The sequence below is a fragment of the Chlamydotis macqueenii genome, chromosome Z, assembly GCF_036417535.1.
Source record: "Chlamydotis macqueenii isolate bChlMac1 chromosome Z, bChlMac1.mat, whole genome shotgun sequence".
NCBI lineage: Eukaryota > Metazoa > Chordata > Aves > Otidiformes > Otididae > Chlamydotis > Chlamydotis macqueenii.
The window spans coordinates 60216818-60236498 of NC_141593.1; the positions used below are offsets into that span (position 1 = coordinate 60216818).

General features: G+C 42.3%; 1 long non-coding RNA gene and 1 other non-coding gene across 2 annotated transcripts; both read left to right on the top strand.

Moving 5' to 3' along the window:
- Positions 1-13669: 13669 nt before the first annotated feature.
- On the top strand, positions 13670-17171 carry LOC147596367 (uncharacterized). Its single transcript, XR_015261496.1, has 4 exons — positions 13670-13762; positions 14111-14181; positions 15000-16395; positions 16531-17171. It is a non-coding gene; the product is annotated as an uncharacterized LOC147596367 (long non-coding RNA).
- On the top strand, positions 14332-14463 carry LOC147596368 (small nucleolar RNA SNORA13). Its single transcript, XR_015261526.1, has one exon. It is a non-coding gene; the product is annotated as a small nucleolar RNA SNORA13 (small nucleolar RNA).
- Positions 17172-19681: the final 2510 nt, after the last annotated feature.

Here is a 19681-nt window from a genome sequence, read left to right on the forward strand (position 1 = left end):
GTGGACATGTTTTCAGATTACCTTTAACATTCAGATTTAGTTGTATCCCTCTTCTCTTTATTTTCAAGTCACTTAGGCCCAGATCTTGTATTTATGCGCATTTAACCTTAGGCATACAACTAACAACACTGTTACCCTGCAGGGATGCAGGTAATCTAATGACACTGTTTTCACTAGCCCTTCACTACAGATCAGGCCTTCACACAACAAGTTCTTGAGGCTGGAAATGGCATTTTAAAGGATTTTATTCACATCTAAGCAGTGCTCCATTCTTATCTGAGTCATTTGAGCAGTACTGAAAATGGAGAGGTAATGGAAAGGAAATAGAGAGGTAATGAGAGGTAATATATGAAAAACCAACTGAGATTTAACAAGTGATTTCAAGTTGGACCCTGCATGTTTCTTGCCTAGTCTGTAAAGAATGAAGAAAAAAAAAAGGAGATTAGCTCCAAAAATAGAAAAAAGTGCATCCACAAGCAGCTTGGGATTTGGAGAAGTATCCAGAATGAGCATTAGCCTGTGCTAGAATATACATCTGGCTAGGCTTCAGTACCAATGCTTATCAATTACTCAAGCTCCTGCACACACTTGCTGATTCCCCCATTTCAAGGGCAAATGAATTATCTGATACTCATCTTCCAGGCTGTGTGCAGTGCGGAAGGACATGTTTACCCTGCAGTCAGAGGCTTTCCTGGAGGTGATCCAAGCAGGCTTTATACAGGCAACTACAACTGCAGCAGTGTGGGGTTCTGTACAAATAAACACTTGAGCAGCTAGCTTCTCCAGTGCTGCACCTTGCTAAGGCTACGTCATTCTTAATGCCCGAAAGGCCCAATTTAATACTACCTTGCTGGTGTCGGCATAATTGAAGGTCATACATTCCTTTACATGTACAGGAAAGAAGAAAACCAAGACTTAGACCCAACCTCCTATCCCCTACCACACTAAAGGATGTTCTTACTTGGTCTGATTGAATATCATTAATCATTCTAATATTCTCTAACTTTCCCCATGTAGATCTGGCCAGCTCGATACATCAGCAGTTCTGAAGAAAGATTGGATCAATTTCTGGTTTGAAAATGTTGATCATCTAAAAGTGTAAGTATTACAGGGTGTTCTGTGTGTAGTGGAACTAACGCAAAAGCTTCCCATTGGGTTGTATCCTTTGTTCTCTGCACCCTCAGACAATGGCCTCACAAGGCAAGAAACAGAACCTGCAGTTTCTAATACGGAACCAGCTGTGTGACTGTTGGCTGCCCAACAGAACATCTAACAGCTGAGTTGTCTGTCTTTTTTTCCTGAGTGAGGGCTTCTGCTTCTACAAAGCCATTAGTTTTCATTCTATCTGTAGGAGTATACTTCACTCTAAGATATTTTTTTCTCCCCTTTGAAATCAGTTGAAAACGTTCAAAAGGGTTTAATAACTACGGGAAGGTCTAGCAGACAGAAAGTCTGATCACAAAGGTTTAGCTTCCTTAGTGAAATAGGCTAACAAAAACCCAACTGTAATAATAATAGAAAAGGAAGTTATAACATGTTCTTCCTTCTGAAAAACCCTTCTGGACAAAAACTGGAGAAGTGATTAGATCTTTCACTTAAGCAAAGGTATAAACTGTAGACTTTTTTACACTCTATTTCCATTGAGTGGAACAGCTGTAAGGCTTAAAGAATTCTGGCAAGGGAAAAGTTCTAAAAAAAATATTTGACATGCAAAATCTCTAGTACTTACCATGTTTAAAGAAAACATATTATCATATGCATTTGTGGTAGCCAGTCTCCATGTTAACCGATGCCTGTGTTCCAGCTGCTTAATAGCTGCAGCACCAGTTACCTATTTTCTGCTTCTGGTTTGTAAACACTCCAAGGGATACAGGACTATCAACTATAATTTACCACATATTAGCACACAGCATAGTGCTTTCAAGCCTTTTTGGTCCTTAGAAGTATTACTAGCTTTAATATGAAATGAAAATTAAAAAGCAGTGCTGATGAAGTAAATCTACCATTCTTTTAAGCTACTCAGCTGCAATTCAGGCATAGCACACTACCCGCCTTTAGCTTTTCATGGCAGTCTTTCCTTCACATAAACACAAAAAACCAAAGATTTTTTCTTAACTCCAGACCTTCTGCCTCCTATTCATTAGAGTGAAAAAACCAAAAACTTTACTGCACACTACTTTTGATAGCTTGCTTTTTTGGAAGTAATTGAGTGATAATATACTACCTCCCTTATAGCCATATGCCAAGGAAGTTCCCTATGAAGAACTACAGTGACAGCTCTTTCCGAAAATGAGACCACCACACATTTGAGACATATACAGACCTATTCTCTTGGCTACTTATGTTCCTGCCCATCTGCTGGAGTGGCAAGGTGCCTGCTTGCAGACTGACGTGTCAGTTTCAAGAAAGCAAAAATAACAATTAAAAAAAATAATAAAAAAAAAGATCTTCCAGCTGACGTAATGCTTCCAGCACTCATACTTCCACAAGGAATCCCTCCTCAGTCACAGCAATACCATATGCTGCTTTCACACATCACCTAGTGACACTTGTGCCAAACTTCAGTGGTAGGAGAAATTAAGATCATGAGTTCACAACTGCCAGAATGACAGACTGTATATAGCAGTGGAAACCTGAGAAGTACACTAAGGCAACATGTGGTGGCCAAGCATGTCACAAAGAAGCACAACCAGTATCTGTGGCTGGTAAAAGCATTCATCTCCGAAGTGTATCAACTCTAACCGAGATATTCCAGTTTGTCTCCTCTATCTCCATATTAGAACAATAATGTAAAATAATGTGTTTAACTTGTGTCTCTTAGGCAAGTGTTTTGGGTATTCTGTACATACTATTCTCCTGGAACCTTCATATCAGGATGTCCACATTAAAATGAAGTAATTTCTGACAAGCCCAAATTTAGCATGGGATTTGAAAGGCAAGCTGAGTTAATTCCTGTTTGCCTATGATCATGGTAACAAACATTGAGCAAAAGAGATTTTGCCTTTGTGTAGGAACAGGGAAACCCATTGTTTTCAATGGACTTACACAAGTTGGTATTCTGTAAGCAACTCCATGAAAAATGTACAAAAAGAGGATTCCATGTATTCCTTTTAGATGAGCTGACTCTAAGGTTAACAGGAGGAAAAGCTGGTTAATGCTTGTTTAACCTATCCTTCCTGAATCCAGTGCGCAGATCTGCTGAGAAACAAAAGTCTTTCTGTAGTCACTTCCTGGGACAGAGCAGATATTTAAAGTCTGAAGTAATTGTAATTTTGGGCAAAACTATCTCAAAATGCCATATCTTGTTGCCAGTTTAGAGGCAAACTTCCAGATTAGCTGCTTATATTCTAGATTTTAACAGTTGACATGGTTAATACAACAACACTAGGGAAATAACGTGTCAAGTTGGGAAATCTGCATTTGTTCCAAACATTTAAATGACAAATTTGAACCTGACCAGGTAACAGTACAGCCCTCCATTGAGAATTCTGAGTGACACAGCAAGTACACATTTGTAAGCAAAGCCAGCACTAAATAATAATAAAGAGGCCAATGAACACAGTGAAATAGTGACATCTATGTTTGAAAATTGTTTTCATATGGATATGAGGGTGCTCTGAAAGACTTCCAACTTTATGCCCATATCGAGTCATATGCACAGGTTTTAGCGCATCCCAGCGCAGAATGAGGACTTGGCTGACCAGGAGTCAGATCCACAGGGGAATATAGGCTCCACAATGCTGAGTGTGCTACAGTGATACCATGTAGCCCTTAGCTTTGAAGCCTATTTCTCTCTACCCTGCAAAGGAAGAGTTAAATATTTCAGAATGAGCACCAGAAAAAAAAAAAACAAACAACAGTATTTTGAGCAAGTACTACCTACAATGGTCAACAGAATGGCTATGACAAAAGTCTTCTTATACCTCCCTTTCCAGAGTTTTGGCATTGTATTTACCACAGAGAGAAGGCTTATCTGCAAGGAGGCGTGGTTATTCAAAGGATCTAGCCCCTCAGTGGGCACAGCCTGGTATGCAAGCAATGTGCATGCCTGCACTGCAGCTGGGTATGTCCTCAACGGTCCCTGAACACAAATATCTTCTATAGTATGAACACCTGTGACCAGCGACTGTTCTAGTCTAACTTAAAGCCAACAGTTCTTGAGGACAAGTGAAAACTTGTATCCTGTTTTCCTGGTGAATAAAGCTATGAAGTTTTTTATATACATGGGAGAAGAATTGAAAACCTATTCGTGTTGCAGTACAGATGAATACCACAGTGTATAATTTATAATTTATAATTAATAGCTCATAATTGCTCTTAGTGAATGGGACAAATATTGTAGATTAATACCGACATTTTTCTTATTGCGGCCTGAAAGAATCTTCTAGTCTGCAATTTCCTAATTAAGCAGGATGTGCAATCACAGAATGAAAGAAAAGCTCTGATTATCTTAGCCTATGTCAGGCCAACACATTTTTCCAGTGAAACTACACTGCTGAGGGTTAATGAGCAGCATTAGTGTGAAATAATGTTGATACTGCATTTCACCACCAGCAGATAGCATTATTTCTCAACTATTGCTCAGTCTAACAACTGAATATTTCATTCCCTGAATCACGCAGTGCTGCCTTTTAACAATAAAGATCTCCTGGGATTTTACATCCTACTCAGAAATAATACATTAAAATAGACTGAAACACGCAAAAAGATCAGTGTTAATCAAAGAATATTATAGAGGTGCATGGCAGAAGAAGGGGAGGGAAAAAGAAGGAAGAAAAACGCATGGATTAAATGATTTCCAGTCCTGTGGGCTATCTGCAGCAAGCCAACATAATTTCTCTGGCCTGTAGTTCCTTCCAGCTGCCCTCTTTTCTGAGGGCTCAGTGGAAGTAGGTCACAAGATGCACGAACTGTTATGGCAGCTGCAGCCTGCACCTAGGTTCCTCCTTTTGAAGGATCCCTCAAGAACTGTCACTGATTTATTCCAGATTTCTATGAAGCATCAGATCTACCATATAAGCAGAAAAGAACTACACTATATGCATAACTGCTTTTCCTGGTCAGGAGCTCAGAAGTAGGGCTTACTGCTACCATTAGGGAAAAAAACACTGCTCACTGACTAAAAAAAAATTGGCAATCAGACCAACATCGGTATGTATCAAAATTTTCTGGATTGAAAAGGGCATTGCATCTTTCTGTATTTGTCCAAATTAGGCAATTCTGAAGCACATCAGGACTAGGAGGGACACGTGAAGACCAGAAATGGAAATGTCAGAACACTGCAGGAAGGTAAGATGCAAGACTGAAAGTGTCATTTGTTAACTTTTTTAAGGTGGCCATTTTTAAATACTCCTCTCACCAGAAACTTTTTGTGTCTGTTCCGCACGTCCTTATGTGTCCATTTCCCCTGCCTCCCAGTGACCCAGAGACACCATGACTTACAAGGTAAGTTATTTGTATATAGACAGCAGCTCTTACAGTAATGATATGCCAGCACCCTTTTCAGGGTGGAAAATGCTGGCAGCACAGTGAGTGCAGAGGGAATTGTGGCAACCTCTTAAACCTCTACAGAACCAAAAGGCAGAACACTCGCGCATTGCTCTGCAAGACAGCTACGGGCTCCATTCTGACAAAGTCAGAGGAGCCGCAACTATGGCACATATTTACCGAGAAAACCTACTGGCAGTTTGAGTACTCAGATGACCTCTCCAGGACAAGAATAAGCAGGTTCTTTTCTGTAGAACAAACTTGGGATCTCTTCCACCACTTTTCACTAGAAAGTGAAGAACAGGGAAGAAACAAGTAGGTAGCCTTGGACCTGTTCAAGGCACCCTGCAAACAGAACACACTCTGAAGAAAAGTAAAGGTATTGTAATCTTACTCACTGTTGTCCTGCCCATTTCCACAGGGCAAGAAGAAAAACTTTATTCCAAGAGAAAAAAAAAGAAGAAAGGAGTCAAGCAAAATCTAGAAGCCATACTTCAAATGTGCCCAGTGTCAAATGAACTAAACACCCTACTCCTGGCTAGCATGCAAAGTGCCATAATAAGACTGAACTTCTGAGAGAAGAAGAAAACTGCTTTCACAAACCACCCTGAAAAGCTACCAGTAATACCACTACTACACAGTGGTAATTTAAGAAAACAAATAGTTACTACATTTACTCAGTGCCCACCTTGACTGAGCTTCTCAACAACAAATAAACAGTTCAAAGCCATAACAATGCTGGCAAGGATGACTGGGTGTATCCTTATGTTAACTAATGTTTTGAAAATAAATTCTATTTCTAGAATGTGTGAATGTATCAGGAATTAGAGTTAACTTTTCCAAAAGAAGTGTAGTGTATATACCATATACAGAGAAAGAGAGCGCCAATATACACAAAAAAAAACCCGTCTTGGTCTGGAATGAATCTGTCCTCCTACATGAACAATCCTTTGCTTCCCAAAGGCCATATTCTCACAAATAGAAGATGGGCCAGGTTCATCTACCAGCTCCACATAGCAGCTGAGCAGTTAACCAAGCTGCCGAGCAGAATTGTGGACACTCCATGCCAGAGACTAATGACTAATGTGACATTTTCCTGCACCAGTTTCAAGTTTTTTTTCTTAACTCAAGAGTAAATAGATACATGCTGCTGTGGAGCTCTCTGCACCAAGCAATTTTCATGGTGACTTTCTGTGGCTTTTTCAATAAGTGTAAGAATTATTTATATCTACCTGCAGAAACATGTTAGCCTAAGAGTATATTTGAGGAAGCAGCCTGCGACTTGGCACTGGCACCCAGATTCACATATTAGTAAATGAGTGCTCATTTGGGGATGCTCAGAGTATCTGGACATAGGGTTTACTGACTGATTTGCCTGAGTCTTGATTAGATACTTTTTGCACTTATTTCTACCAAACTTTCAGTCCTAGACGTACCACAAAAGAAAGAGTAAACTAGCAGATTCACATCCCAGTGGGGAAAAGACACTTGCTCAAAATCTTTTTTTCCTCCAGGATAACCTAGTCTACTACCTTGGTCATAGCAAAAGAAATCATAGAACCAGAAGGAAAAACCTTTCACTCTGAGGAAACAAGCTCCAAATGCAATCCACCAGATGAAGACTTGTGATACAGAGTGGCTACAGAAATTTCTGAAAGAAAGAAGTATCACACATTTAACAGAATTCTTAACGTGCCAGTATTTTACTGAGTTTTATAATTAAACATAGTTAGTTTAACTATGTTTATAATTAAACATAGTTATTCAGGCTACCAATGGAGGCTGAGAGAAACTTCAGAAGAGGCTGCACAAGTCAGCTGAATAGGCAGATACAATGGCAAAAAAATTCAGTAACAACAAATAAAAAGTAAAGCACATATTGGAGAAAAATCTTCAACGCTAGGAGTCCTAAAATGTTTCAAATTAATATTGTCAGTTCTGGAGGAAACTGACATGTCACTGTAGCCCAGTAAAGATCTTTATTCAATGAACAAATGCTGTTAGCAAAAGGAAGGGAAACATTGAAGGCCGTTAATGAACGGGAGATGGGACAATAAAAAAAATAATACAGTGCTTCTGTGGAATTAATAATAATAATAATAATAATAATAATAATAATAATAATAATAATAATAATAATAATAATAATAGCCTGAAAGACAGGAGTGCCTTTCTTCCATGGAAAACTTGGAAAACTGGTAATAATATGTTAAATAATGAAGGCACAAATCCTGGGAATTTGTTCATCCTGCCTCATAATACAAGAACAGAGAACTGAATAACAGGTGAGAAACTGAATATCAGACAAACTATTTTCTCATTCAAACTGCAGATATACTGTAACCTAGGTTAACACAAGGAGCCCCTGAGACAAGACTTGGCCATTTCTTTGGCTCTCCAGAATATCTGGAATGCTGCTAATTGATGTTAACACCCTCTGAAAGATATAGCAAGCTTCATGCTTCAGGAGTTTGGTCAGCCTCTAATAGTCTCATCATCTGCAAGTAACTTCACATTGACTTACTGGCAGTTTCATACTCTAACTCAGCTGGTACTGACAAAAGACAAGGTACGCTGCCAGACTGGTCACTGCTGCACCCCATGAATTGCTATGACCCTAGCAACTAGCAGAAACTTCGCGTTATTGTCCTGGTCCTATTCCTCGGCATTCTTGGCATTACACTGACCTCTCGTGGGTGGCAGGGAAAAAATCGTAGAGAAATAAAGCGGACAAAAAGCCAAGGAAATCACACCCTGCAACTTTGGAGGGAATTCAGTGAGGACATGCAGAAAGCCTGGCATCGAAAGTGCTCCAAATCACTCAAGACAACAGGCAGGAGCAATATCACACTAATGACTCACTGCTCACTTTTTACAGCTATTTCAGCTTCTACTCACAACGCTCCATTGAAACACTCTCTTTATCAGCTTGTGTTAGGATTTCCTACAACATCACTAAAATATTGTGTACACAGCAGTCCCTTATTCTATAACAGGAAAAGGAAGAAAACAATAAATAGGTGGATCTGCAGGCATTCTACGCAACACACATCCCAAACTAAAGTGTGTATGTTAAACTGTAACCTTTCTTGGCTCTAGTAAAGTTTTATTTAATTATTCTCGCTTATTTTCTTCTGTTGCACATTTTAATTGTGCCTGAAAGCAAATCACTTGCGTTTAGGAGTCCTGGTAATTTCAGTGACCTGTATTGTGGCGTGCTGCCACAAATACTGGCACTGAGAAAACTCATGGAGCAGTTAATTGACGCTGGGAACAGGAACAAGACGCCACAAGCCAGGAAGGGCAGGAACTGGTTTTCTTGCTGAAGAAAGCACAAGAGGGAATTATACCTTTACAGAACAGTGTTGGAATTCACTCAGGAAAACTAAGGACACACCCAAACAGAGTGGAACAAAACAAGATGTTTTTTGCAGATTCATAATTTTTACTGCTTATTAGTGTCCCAGGAAATCAATGACTACTGAAAGGGATGAGGAGCCAGAACCGCTTCTACTGCACTGTCCTTGCAGAATGAGACTGACTATTGAACTGGGCCAGATTATTAACTTCACTCTCCCTTGTATGGAGTGATAACTTTATAAGAAAGTAACGTAATTTGACATGACATTTCGGGGAGCGGGAAGGGGTCGAGTGGGGAGCCTTCATCTGAGGATGTCAGTTGCCAGCTGTTGAATTATCCTTTGAAAACAGGAAGTAAGAGTGACAGAAGAGATCATTGCTTCTGTGCAGTACTTTCTAGAACTAAAGCCAATACCATCAAAAGCCTAAATAGCTCTTTCAGTGCGAATTTGTTGGAAATATTCTCAGGAGATAAGAAGATTTTGTGCATGCTCAGAAAGTGCTCAACAACCTCAGTTTAGGTAGCTGGTAAGATCCACTTCAGTACTGAGTTCAAAGTAGCTCACTGGAGATGGGAAACACAACTCCCGTCCATGCCTGCTTACAGACACAGGCACCTCACCGCTGGAGGACTGCAGTGCCACTCACAAGCTGGCTTTATGGATTTAAAAGAAAACTGTGAAGTATACATCAGTCAGTGTAGACATTACCACCACTCCCTCCTATGCTTTCTCCATTTGGTGGGATGTCAAGTAGTGCGTGCAACACTTGGTGGGTTTTTTGGCTAGCCAGATGATGATTTTTCACAAAACCTTAAAGAAATTAATATTTCTCTAGCCCTGTGACAATTTGGTTGAAACCAGGTTAAAAGATATCACCGACACAAAGCAAAATCATTTCAGTGATTACATCATTAAGCACATCTTTAGGAAAACAAACAGAAAATTATATCTCACTATTAACTTCAAAGTCAAAAAGGCTGAGTGTCTCAAGTCTTTCACTAGGTAGGTAAGGTTTTCTGTCTTAATCACTGCAGGATCAAGATTTCTCCTTCTGCTCCGTGGCTAAGTTGACAGACTGGAATGCCTCAGCCACTCTATGCTGCAGGTCAGTGGTTTAGCTCAGATTCCCCATAAAAGGCCACAAAAGCTACAGCAGGGATTTGTATCAGAGCAGCTAATTTCCTTCTGCTAACCATGCAACATGTACAGTAATCTGTGACAGAACAAGGCAGACGGCTGGGACAGCAATATCTTAACCTCCCAAAGCACAATCCTTGATCACCTTCTGTTAAAGCTCCTAGATAGTTACAGGTGGCAGCAAGGCATCTGTTTCGACCTCAGGACGATATTTTTATCCACTAGATAACTAAGAATTGTTAATTATGCCCTCAATTTAGCATGTCCTAGTTTCACGAGAACAGTTATAATAAATAAAATGTTCACAGACTCAGATATCAGGAATTCACATTCACTGTGACCATCTAGAATAGAGCCCATAGAAATGCCTGACATGAAGTGATTCCTATTCAAATTATATTGCCACTTTCACCAAGTCCCTGATTGGACTAAATAAATCAGACTGAAAAAAAAAAAAAAAAAAAAAAAAAGCCAGCCATGCAAGATCACTTCCTGTCCTTTGTAAATTGTTGCACTGTTTGTTTTTATTGTCTTACAAGTTGTTTAGTAATGAGAGGAACAACAATATTTGTGACGAAAGTCCCTAACCCACGACTATCATATGAACATCACTTTGGTCACCGTTTTCTTATGGTACCTGACTGTTTCACCAAATTTGCAGATAACACCAAGCTGATAGGCTTGAGGAAAGGGATGCCATCCAGAGGAACCTTGACAGGCTCAAGAGGTGGGCCCATGTGAAAGTCATGAACTTCAACAAGGCCAAGTGCAAGGTCCAGCACATGGATCAGGGCAAACCCCAGTATCAGTGCAGGCTGGGGGATGAAGGGATGGAGAGCAGCTCTGCAGAGAAGGCCTTCGGGGCACTCGTGGGTGAAAAGCTGGACACTAGCTGCCAACATGCACTTGCAGCCCACAAAGCCAACCGCATCCTGCGCTGCATCAAAAGAAGCATGGCCAGCAGGTCAAGGGAGGTGATTCTGCCCCTCTACTACCCTCTCGTGAGACCCCATCTGCAGTACTGCATCCAGCTCTGGAGCCCCCAACATAAGAAGGACGTGGACCTGCTGGAGCGAGTCCAGAGGAGGGTCATAAAGATGATCAGAGGGCTGAAGCACCTCTCCTATGAGGAGAGGCTGAGAGAGTTGGGGTTGTTCAGTCTGGAGAAGAGAAGGCTCTGGATAGACTTTATTGTGGCCTTCCAATACTTAAAGGTGGCTTATAAGAAAACCATAGAGAGGCTTTTTACCAGGACCTGTAGTGACAGGAGAAGGGGTAAAGATTTTAAGCTGAAAGAGGGTAGATTTAGATTACATGTGAGGAAGAAATTCTTCACTGTGAGAGTGGTGAGGCACTGCAACAGGTTTCGCAGAGAAGTTGTGGAAACATTCAAAGCCAGGTTGGATGGGGCTTTGAGCAACCTGGTCTACTGGAAGATATCCCTGCCCATGGCAGAGCTGGAACTAGATGGTTTTTAAGGTCTCTTCCAACCCAAGCCATTCAATGATTCTATGATTCAGTAACACCTTCCAGGGACACCCGAAATGAGCAAATTTTTAACATAATCAGTTAGTGTTTTATAGACAGAATGTTTTCTCATGTAGCTATTTGAGCTCTACTGTACCCCCAGGCACAGTAACAAATGTCACAAGTATTAAAGATTTTTCTTCACTATACTGTTCACTTATGTAATCAAAATCTGGACTAGTTCAATTTGATTTAAACTTCTGTCCAGGCAGCTGTCCCTGAGCTGCAAATCAACATTTGACTGTATCAGCAAAACAGAGTAACAGATTATTTACTAGCTTGAATGTCAGCAACAACCTGATTAGCATCTTCTGCCAGACCAACTATTCTGTATTTTAAGTATCACTTTATTCAGAGTGCTGACCTTTATGCACACACAAGTTAGGCTTGAGGCAATGCTTGAGACTGCTTTCTTTATGTGGAAAACAGAACTTTGAATGACAAGACAAAGCCACTGAAGGTGAATCTACTTAAAATGAATGTTAACAATATTTGTTAGTTTTGCTAAAAACTTAAAGAAAAAACCAGAACACTCTGTTTGTTTTAGAGATATGACTAAGCATAATGACATAAAAACTAATTTCTGCAAAGCAAACTGAGCCTAAATTACCAAAGGAAGAATCCTGCACTCCTGCAAATCTGTACACTTCCCCAGAAGCTATGAGTGGTAACATATGCCCCTTTTTCTTACATTTATCTTTTTTTTCTCAGCTATCAAGGCTGCAATGAATCATGCCTCTTCTGTAACACTTGGGCATTTGGCAGCCCTTTCACGACCTCCTGTAATTTAGCTAAGATGTCACACATCAGGCTGTCCTGCAAAAGAGACTGCAACTGTGCCCTCTGGACACCAGACGAAACCACTCCCTCTGCTATTCCCAGTAGGCAAGGAGGAGCTAGAAGGAGATGGCAGGCCACAGCAGCTGTAAGAAACAGCAAGAAAGGCAGGTAAGAAAGCTGTATGCGTACAGCTGGTACTAGCCTCATTCTGCCTTTTCTCCAGATACAGTCCCAGTTTACCCACGTGGTGTACATAATTTCTCCATTCCCTCCTTCTTACAGTCTTTCAGACATGGTGTGCACAGCCTCCACCTGCAGGGTCAGCAAATAGGGAAATCGTGCACTCAGGACTGAGCCTCTGCCAGTATTCAAGTGCTACATGTCCAGAGCTACTGCACTTTGCCTGCCTGAGTTGGGGTCGGTTACTTTGCACGTGCTCCCTCAGCCGGGGAGCAAAAAGCAGGGTGCTACCAATATGACAAAAAAAATGAGTAATACACAAGATCAGGATGTTTACATGCACTTGTCGGACTACGAACTTCATCGCCTTTCAGATGAGAGCTATCACAAAGACACAGACCCAGCGTGCTCAGAGGGGAAGCCTGAAGCGGCCTGTGAGGGCAAGGATGGCCTCCCGCCACCCGAGTCCTCCGGACAGCGCTGCCCTGGACGACTCCGTGCTGCCAGCCGGGAAGCTTAACCGAGTGAGCGCCTCAGGCACGAGAGACGTTTTCTGCGGCAGCACGACGGCACCATTAGGGCCCCAGCTCGGACGAGCCATACTGGTGAGGGCGCCACAGCCCGCCCAGCTCCTCACCCAACTCTATCGCTGGCGTCAGCAGGCCGCCCACCGGTAAGTTTCCCACCGCGGCCACATCAGCACCACAGCCCGTCACAGCAGCAGCGGGCCCCCGCGGGAAGCAGCGAGCACCCCCTCGCCCTCACTGCCCGGCCGGCAGCCCCCCCCGCCCCCGCCCCAAATGCGGCCCTCGCGCGGCCCCCCACCCGCCTCCCCCCATCCGCCTCCCCCTGCCGGGCAAAGGCACTGTGCATGCGCAGGTGGAGGGGGACCACCCCGCCCCTTCCCCGGGGTGCTTCCATCGCCATGTTCGCCCGCGGGGTGAGGGGCGGTGTTGCCCCAAATCTCGTCGCTTGCTCCCCGCCGGTTCGCCTGCCTGAGACTCCGCCTGCTGAGGCTGTAGCTTCGCGTCCATAAAAGGCCCGGTACCCGGCCTTCGTTCTGCCGGAGGAGCTGGCGCCCAGCGCCTCGCTCCCCTCCCCACCCCTTCGGCAGGAGCATTGGTTCAGCCCTCCCGAGGCGCGCTGGGAGCAGGAGGGGCCGCTGGTCTCTTTCTCGGCGCCTGGCGGGCGGAGGCGCGCACGGGGGTCCAGCAGTGGTGGGTGAGGTGTGGCCGGGGCGCGTTCACGGCCCCGAGCCTGACCGGCCGCTGGTAGCGGCGGCCGCAGAGGTGAGTCTTAAGTGCACCTTATCCCCCGCCCGTTTTTAAAGGAATGCCTTTTCAGTAGTGTGGAAGCGGCGAGGGGAGACCTGTCAGGCAGAGTCACGCGTGCCCGGCGTCCTGAGGTGTTGGTGGGCTTCCGCGTAACCCCTGGTTGCTGGAGCAGGCCGCTGGAGCTCATCTGGGAGGGCATTCTCCCTCGGCTTCTTCCCGAGGCGCAGGGGGAGGGGAATAGACTCTGCTGCCTGTTCTTTGAAAGCGAGCAGTTATTTCAAGTGTTTCTGGTTAGGGTCCTTGCTCTGTTCGTGTGTCTGAGTCACTTCTCCAAGTGGAAGTGTGTTCTTCCTCTTCTTTCAGACGGAAGCGATGGAAGTCCGTCGGTGGCCTGAGCAAGCACCAGCATGACCACAAGATGTCCCAAGAGCACGGTGTGCTTCCCTTTTCTTATTAAACACTCACTCTGTATAACGTTTTGTTTATTTGTGAATTTTTAAGTATTTGCCTGTTGATGAATTCATCTTTTTCATACGCTGTTAATTTACTTTTGCAGGGGTGATCAGTTATAATGCTTGAATTTTTGCCTTTGTGTTGCCCATTCATTCCTGTCCAGAATGAATGTGGTGTCAAAAAAGGCAAACAGGAATTCTTGTTCAAAATGTTTAAGGAGCTGGTTATGTACCTTTCTCCTCCTTGTTTTTGCAAGGACAAAAGAAAAAAAATCTAGAAATTGCATGGTTGAGCAGTTGCTTAGCAGATTTTATGATCGGTTGTTTTAAATGAAGAATGAGACAGTTGCTAGAAGAGAAACTAAAATTGTAATGGCCACTTTAGCATTGTTTAGCTGTCCTGTCTGTCGTGATGGCGTCTTGCATCTGTGCTGAAAGTAACTGGCACGTAACATTTCAGACTCCTGCACTGGCCTCTAGCTTTTTACCTACAGATTTAGAATACTCAGCGAGGGAAAATATGAATATCATATTTAATGAGGAAAAAAATGTGTTTTGCCTTTGTGCATTTGCCTTTTTGTTACTTATGTCTTGTGTCAGAAAGATATAAAAAGAATCCCTCTGTGAGACTACTTGGTATTGCATAACAGTGTGTTCTACTGTTGCTGTATGTAGGACCATCTTCTACATGCACTTTCGAAAGTGTAAAGTATACTTTAACATTGCTAGCACCAGCTCTTATCTTGGGGATAGCTGGGTCTGTTCCTACCAGAACATCTAATGCTATGAATGCTTCTTAGAGTTCTAGTGCGTTTTGCTGGAAGTTCAGAACCTCCCAGAGACAGCCCTGTGTGGTGAAAGCCTCTGAACATGGGAAGGGTGTGTAGGAGAAAGTCACAGAGTACTGATTACCCAGCTGTCCTGCAACTTGCTTCATGAGGTGAGTGACAATGATTCCTTATGCAGCTCTGTTCTTCAGCCTTGTCTTACAAAGCAGCAGGCTTTCTGTTGAAAAAGAAGTTTGGCAGAATGACTTTAGAGCAGAAATTAGTATTGAAACATTGAGGATGAGATCAGCCCGATAACTGATGTACTCATCCACAAAAGCAAAGCGGAAACCCTAAAGTAAAAAGTTTGGTGTGAGTGGCTCATTAAAAGCAGTGTTTGGCTGCCAGTGTGTCCAAAAGGAGTCTCTGTTTTCTGTGTTTGGTTTTTGGGGGTTATACTGTGGAGCAGTTCAGAGCACAAGGACTGAAAATGTTCAAAGATTGGCGAAACACGGAAGCTCAGAATCTTACATGTAAAATGCTCTTTCACTGTAAAGTCTTGGAAAAGCCAACGCTATTGAAAAGTTGAGTAGCGCAAGTCAGCAGGGTATTCAGTGGCATTAATAAAGATTGCATGTGTTATCAAAGATTGCTTCAGTGCTGAGGCTGTGGTTTGTGTAACCTAAGTACCCAAGGCAAGGGCATGACACATAATCCATGTCTTTGAAGTTGGGAACTTCTTGGTCAATATCGGAGATGTGATGTAAGAATGATCCAGTACTGAGAAATCATAATGATAACTTACCTGCATTTCAGGGGATGTACGCCATACTAAGCAAACTATTAGACAGCATACTCTAAATTTATAGAGACTAAATCAAAGGTGAAATTCAGAGTGCAAACTGAAGTTTCAGGTCAAACTGAAGAAATGACTGATCGCCTTGTAAATTAGAGAGGGTCACAGCATTACACCACGTGCTAGAAAGTGGTGTTCCTGTTGAATACTTTGTGCAGTACGCAGTGAAAGAAAAAAAACGCTGGAGTTTTTCTTTAGCAACGGTGTCTGACTTCTACGACTGTGAACAGACTAGTTGCTCAAACATAGGAAAATACAGCAGTGATGAAGGGTAGACTGACTGGATTAGAAAACCATCAAGAGATGTCCTGCTCACACATCTTGTGCAATTGTGCCTCATCTAAACCTCGTTATGTAGGAGCTATGTTCCAGGACACACAAAGAGCCAAAACTATCTTTTGCTTATTTGTTTGCATTCTTGTTTTTATTGTTTACTCATGCATCCAGCTCTCTCAGAGATATACTGAAGAGGAGTGTGCTGAGACACAGTGCTGCACAGTGGTGTTTCCAGGGAAGAACTATAAGTACTGTTCAAGAAAACTTGGAAGAGATGAAAGTTAAGGAGAAGTTTTGGTAAGAATTGGGGTGGCATTTGGCACCCATTAATGAGTCTTTTGGACTATTCAGGCTTTTGAGTGATAAACAATTTTGTTGCCCTTTTATTTTTCTTTATTCTTTCTTTCTTCACTGTGCTGGAAATGGATACAGAAGAGAACTATAGATTGTGTAATTGTGTGGTGTTTGCAGTAGCAGCTTTCAAAATGTGATTGCAGCTCTGGGAAAGCAGACTGATTATTTGGCAAATGCTCACAAAGAGACCATGACAAGCACTTAAGCCAAGAAGTAAGCTGTGCAAACTGAGCTGAGTCAAGTTCTGAAGGAAGTTTGTGATTCAGTAGTTGTCCGTGCTGAAGACATATTCAGAAAGTGATTTCCCAGCAGCTGCCAGACTGGTTGATCTGGAGTTGTGTAAAGAATGTATGCTGATGAGAAATTACTCAAGTAAGATTTTGGGAAGTACTAAACTGAAGGTGCTTCAGTATTTTGCATGAACATGTACATGTTCATACAAGAGTGAACTGAAGGGATACAAGATCCACTACATTGCTGTTGGTTTCCTTCTGGGATAGAATGTAATGGAAATCTTCAGTGAAGTGATGAAATTCCTTCAAGTTTGTCACAATGCCCTTGAGAATATTAGAATCAGAAAGTGTCATGTATTGAAATGCGAAAATCTACTTGAGCAACATGAACAAGATAACCTCCCCCTGCCCCTCCTGTTTCCTGGGCTTAACATTATCTCTACCTCCTTCCCCCTCCAAGTGGCACGGGGGAAAGAGGGAATGGGGGTTGCGGTCAGTTCACCACACGTTTCATGCCGCTGCTTCTAAAATCCCTGCAGCTCATGGGTACGTCCCCCTCTCTGCCCCCACTCCGCTCCTTCACATCTCTTCTATTTTTTCCTGTTTTCCCCTTCTTAAATGCGTTATCACAGAGGCATTATCACAGAACTTTCTGCTACCAATCGGCTCGGCCTTGGCCAGGAGCAAGTCCGCCCTAGGCCCAGCCGAGTCCACTGAACAAAGGGGAGCGACTTCTAGCAGTTTCCTACAGAAGCCACCAGTTTAGGCCCCCCCTCACTAACAAAACCAGAACACACACACAGCAGCATTTAATGCTTTACCAGTGTTGACAGAAAATGAAGTTGTGAAATCCATCCTAGATCTTTAGCACCATAGTCACTGGGGCTTTTTGCAAGGCTGAATATTAAGATGGGCTCTCTTATTTTATATGAACCTGTCATCCACTGCGAGTCGTGTATCTAATAAGAGGGCTGCTACTTGTTTTTCAGCATAAAACTGCTAAAGCTCATCTTTCTGTTATTGGCAATATCCACTTATGTCTGTGCATTATACGACAGTTGATGTGTGCATGAGTTACTACTACAAAACTTTATCTTAATTTCCACCAGCTAGAAAGTGTAAGTACTGCCACTACCTTGTAGTTAAGATTTGAAATCTTGCTTAGATGGGCAAAGAGCCTCTCTTGCGTGTAGGCTTCTTAAAAAATAGATTTGCAGATTTTAAGCTTTTGTCTTTTTTTTTTTTTTTTCCCAAAGGGATGAGGGGGAACTGGACTTTGTCCAGTCTCAGGGATCTAGAGGATGTTACTGGCGACAGCTATGTGATATGTGTCCCAATTTCACATTGTGTTTACTTTTTTCTGTAGGAAGAATTGTTACAACCAGCCTGAGACCAGTGGCAGTCTGTGCAAGACGACTCCATAAGAAACAAAAAACTACTAAAAAGTTGGAATATGAAGCCTGTGTGTAGTAATGTTTATGTAGACTAAAAATAAAGATTTGTGTTTATCTTCTCAGAATTTCTGTCTTTTGCAACCTATAATAGCAGTTGCTTCTGTTTGACAGTTCTGACTTCCTCTACATTGTTTTTGGGATACCAGTTCACCCCTTTGGACTAAATAAAACTTAGGAGCTATTAAGTGGATGGGAGGTGATCACTGTAACCATGGTCTTTTGTAGTACTTGGAGACTGGGTTAGCTGAGATTGTGTTGTGGTGCGGGAAAGCAGAAATTAAAATTCAGCAGATCTGGGTTTAAAAATAGCAGGAGAGGTATTTCTCCAACATGGGAAACTGTAAGCTTGGTTTATTATTGCCATGATCAGCTGCATAACATGGTACTTCAACTAAACTTGAAGTAGAGTGGATACTGTAGGGTTAACAGCTGGAATTCCTGCTTATTTTTTCAGGAAGACTTACCATAAATTAATTTTACCAAAAGAGCAAATGCTGAAATTACATATGTTACCATGCCTTGATTTTTCAGTACTAAATGTAAGCAAATTAATATGAAGTCTAAGCATAAGTTAGTTTGGTTTGTTAAGTGGGAAGGAGGTTTAGATAAGAGTAACTGATTTTTAGTGATCCAACTTGTAAATAGTGGATCACTTGAAAGCTTAGGGTTTCTGTTAGGGATTATATTCCCTGAAGATACCATCTGTTCAGGAGTTTTGCTCTTGGGTCTTTGTTCTTAAGGTGGAAAACTGGCAGGAGCAACAGCTAATGCAAAGTTTTAATGATGGCTGTCTAAAATGTAAATTCCCTTTCAACATTAAAAACTGTAGAATCATAAGCATCAGTGTGTAATACCTGTTTCATAGTGTGGTGGAACAAAGAACAAGTGAGATAAAGGGAGGACTGGGGAAGGGGTGTTCATTATTACAACATTTGTGTTCCAGAGCAATGGCTACAAATACTGATCCCCTGCTTCCTGGAAGTGGCTGGACATCACCTGCTGATGAGAAGTATAGAATAAATATTTTGTTTTTCTTTGTTTCTGCACACAGCTTTTGCCCGTGCTTTATTAAACTGCCTTCATCTTGAGTCACAAGGTTTTTTCCCCCATCTTATTTTCTCTTCCTCCCCCCATCCTGCTGAGGAGGAGTGACAGATCAGCAGGCACCTGGCATCCAGCCAAGGTCAACCCACCACAACTCTTACCAAGGAGACAAATATAGCAGAGAAATTTAAATGGGCACATTAAGGAGAGAGCCACCCAATGTCACCCACTGCATCCGTATGTTTGGTTTGACAGCTTACGTAGTCTGCTGGTGATTTTTTCAGTTAAGAAAGGAAATTAGTATGGATATGTACTGGAAGTATAAAACTTACACTGCCAGCTTTCTGCTACCAGGAAAATACTTAATCTGAAGAAGCTGTATCCTCAAGTGGATTTTAATTGGTACTACACCTGTTTCTACCAGATGGTGGTGTCAAATGATTCTGAAGACTTTGCTCCTTTGTGTAATGTAAATAAGACACAGAGGCAACCATGGAA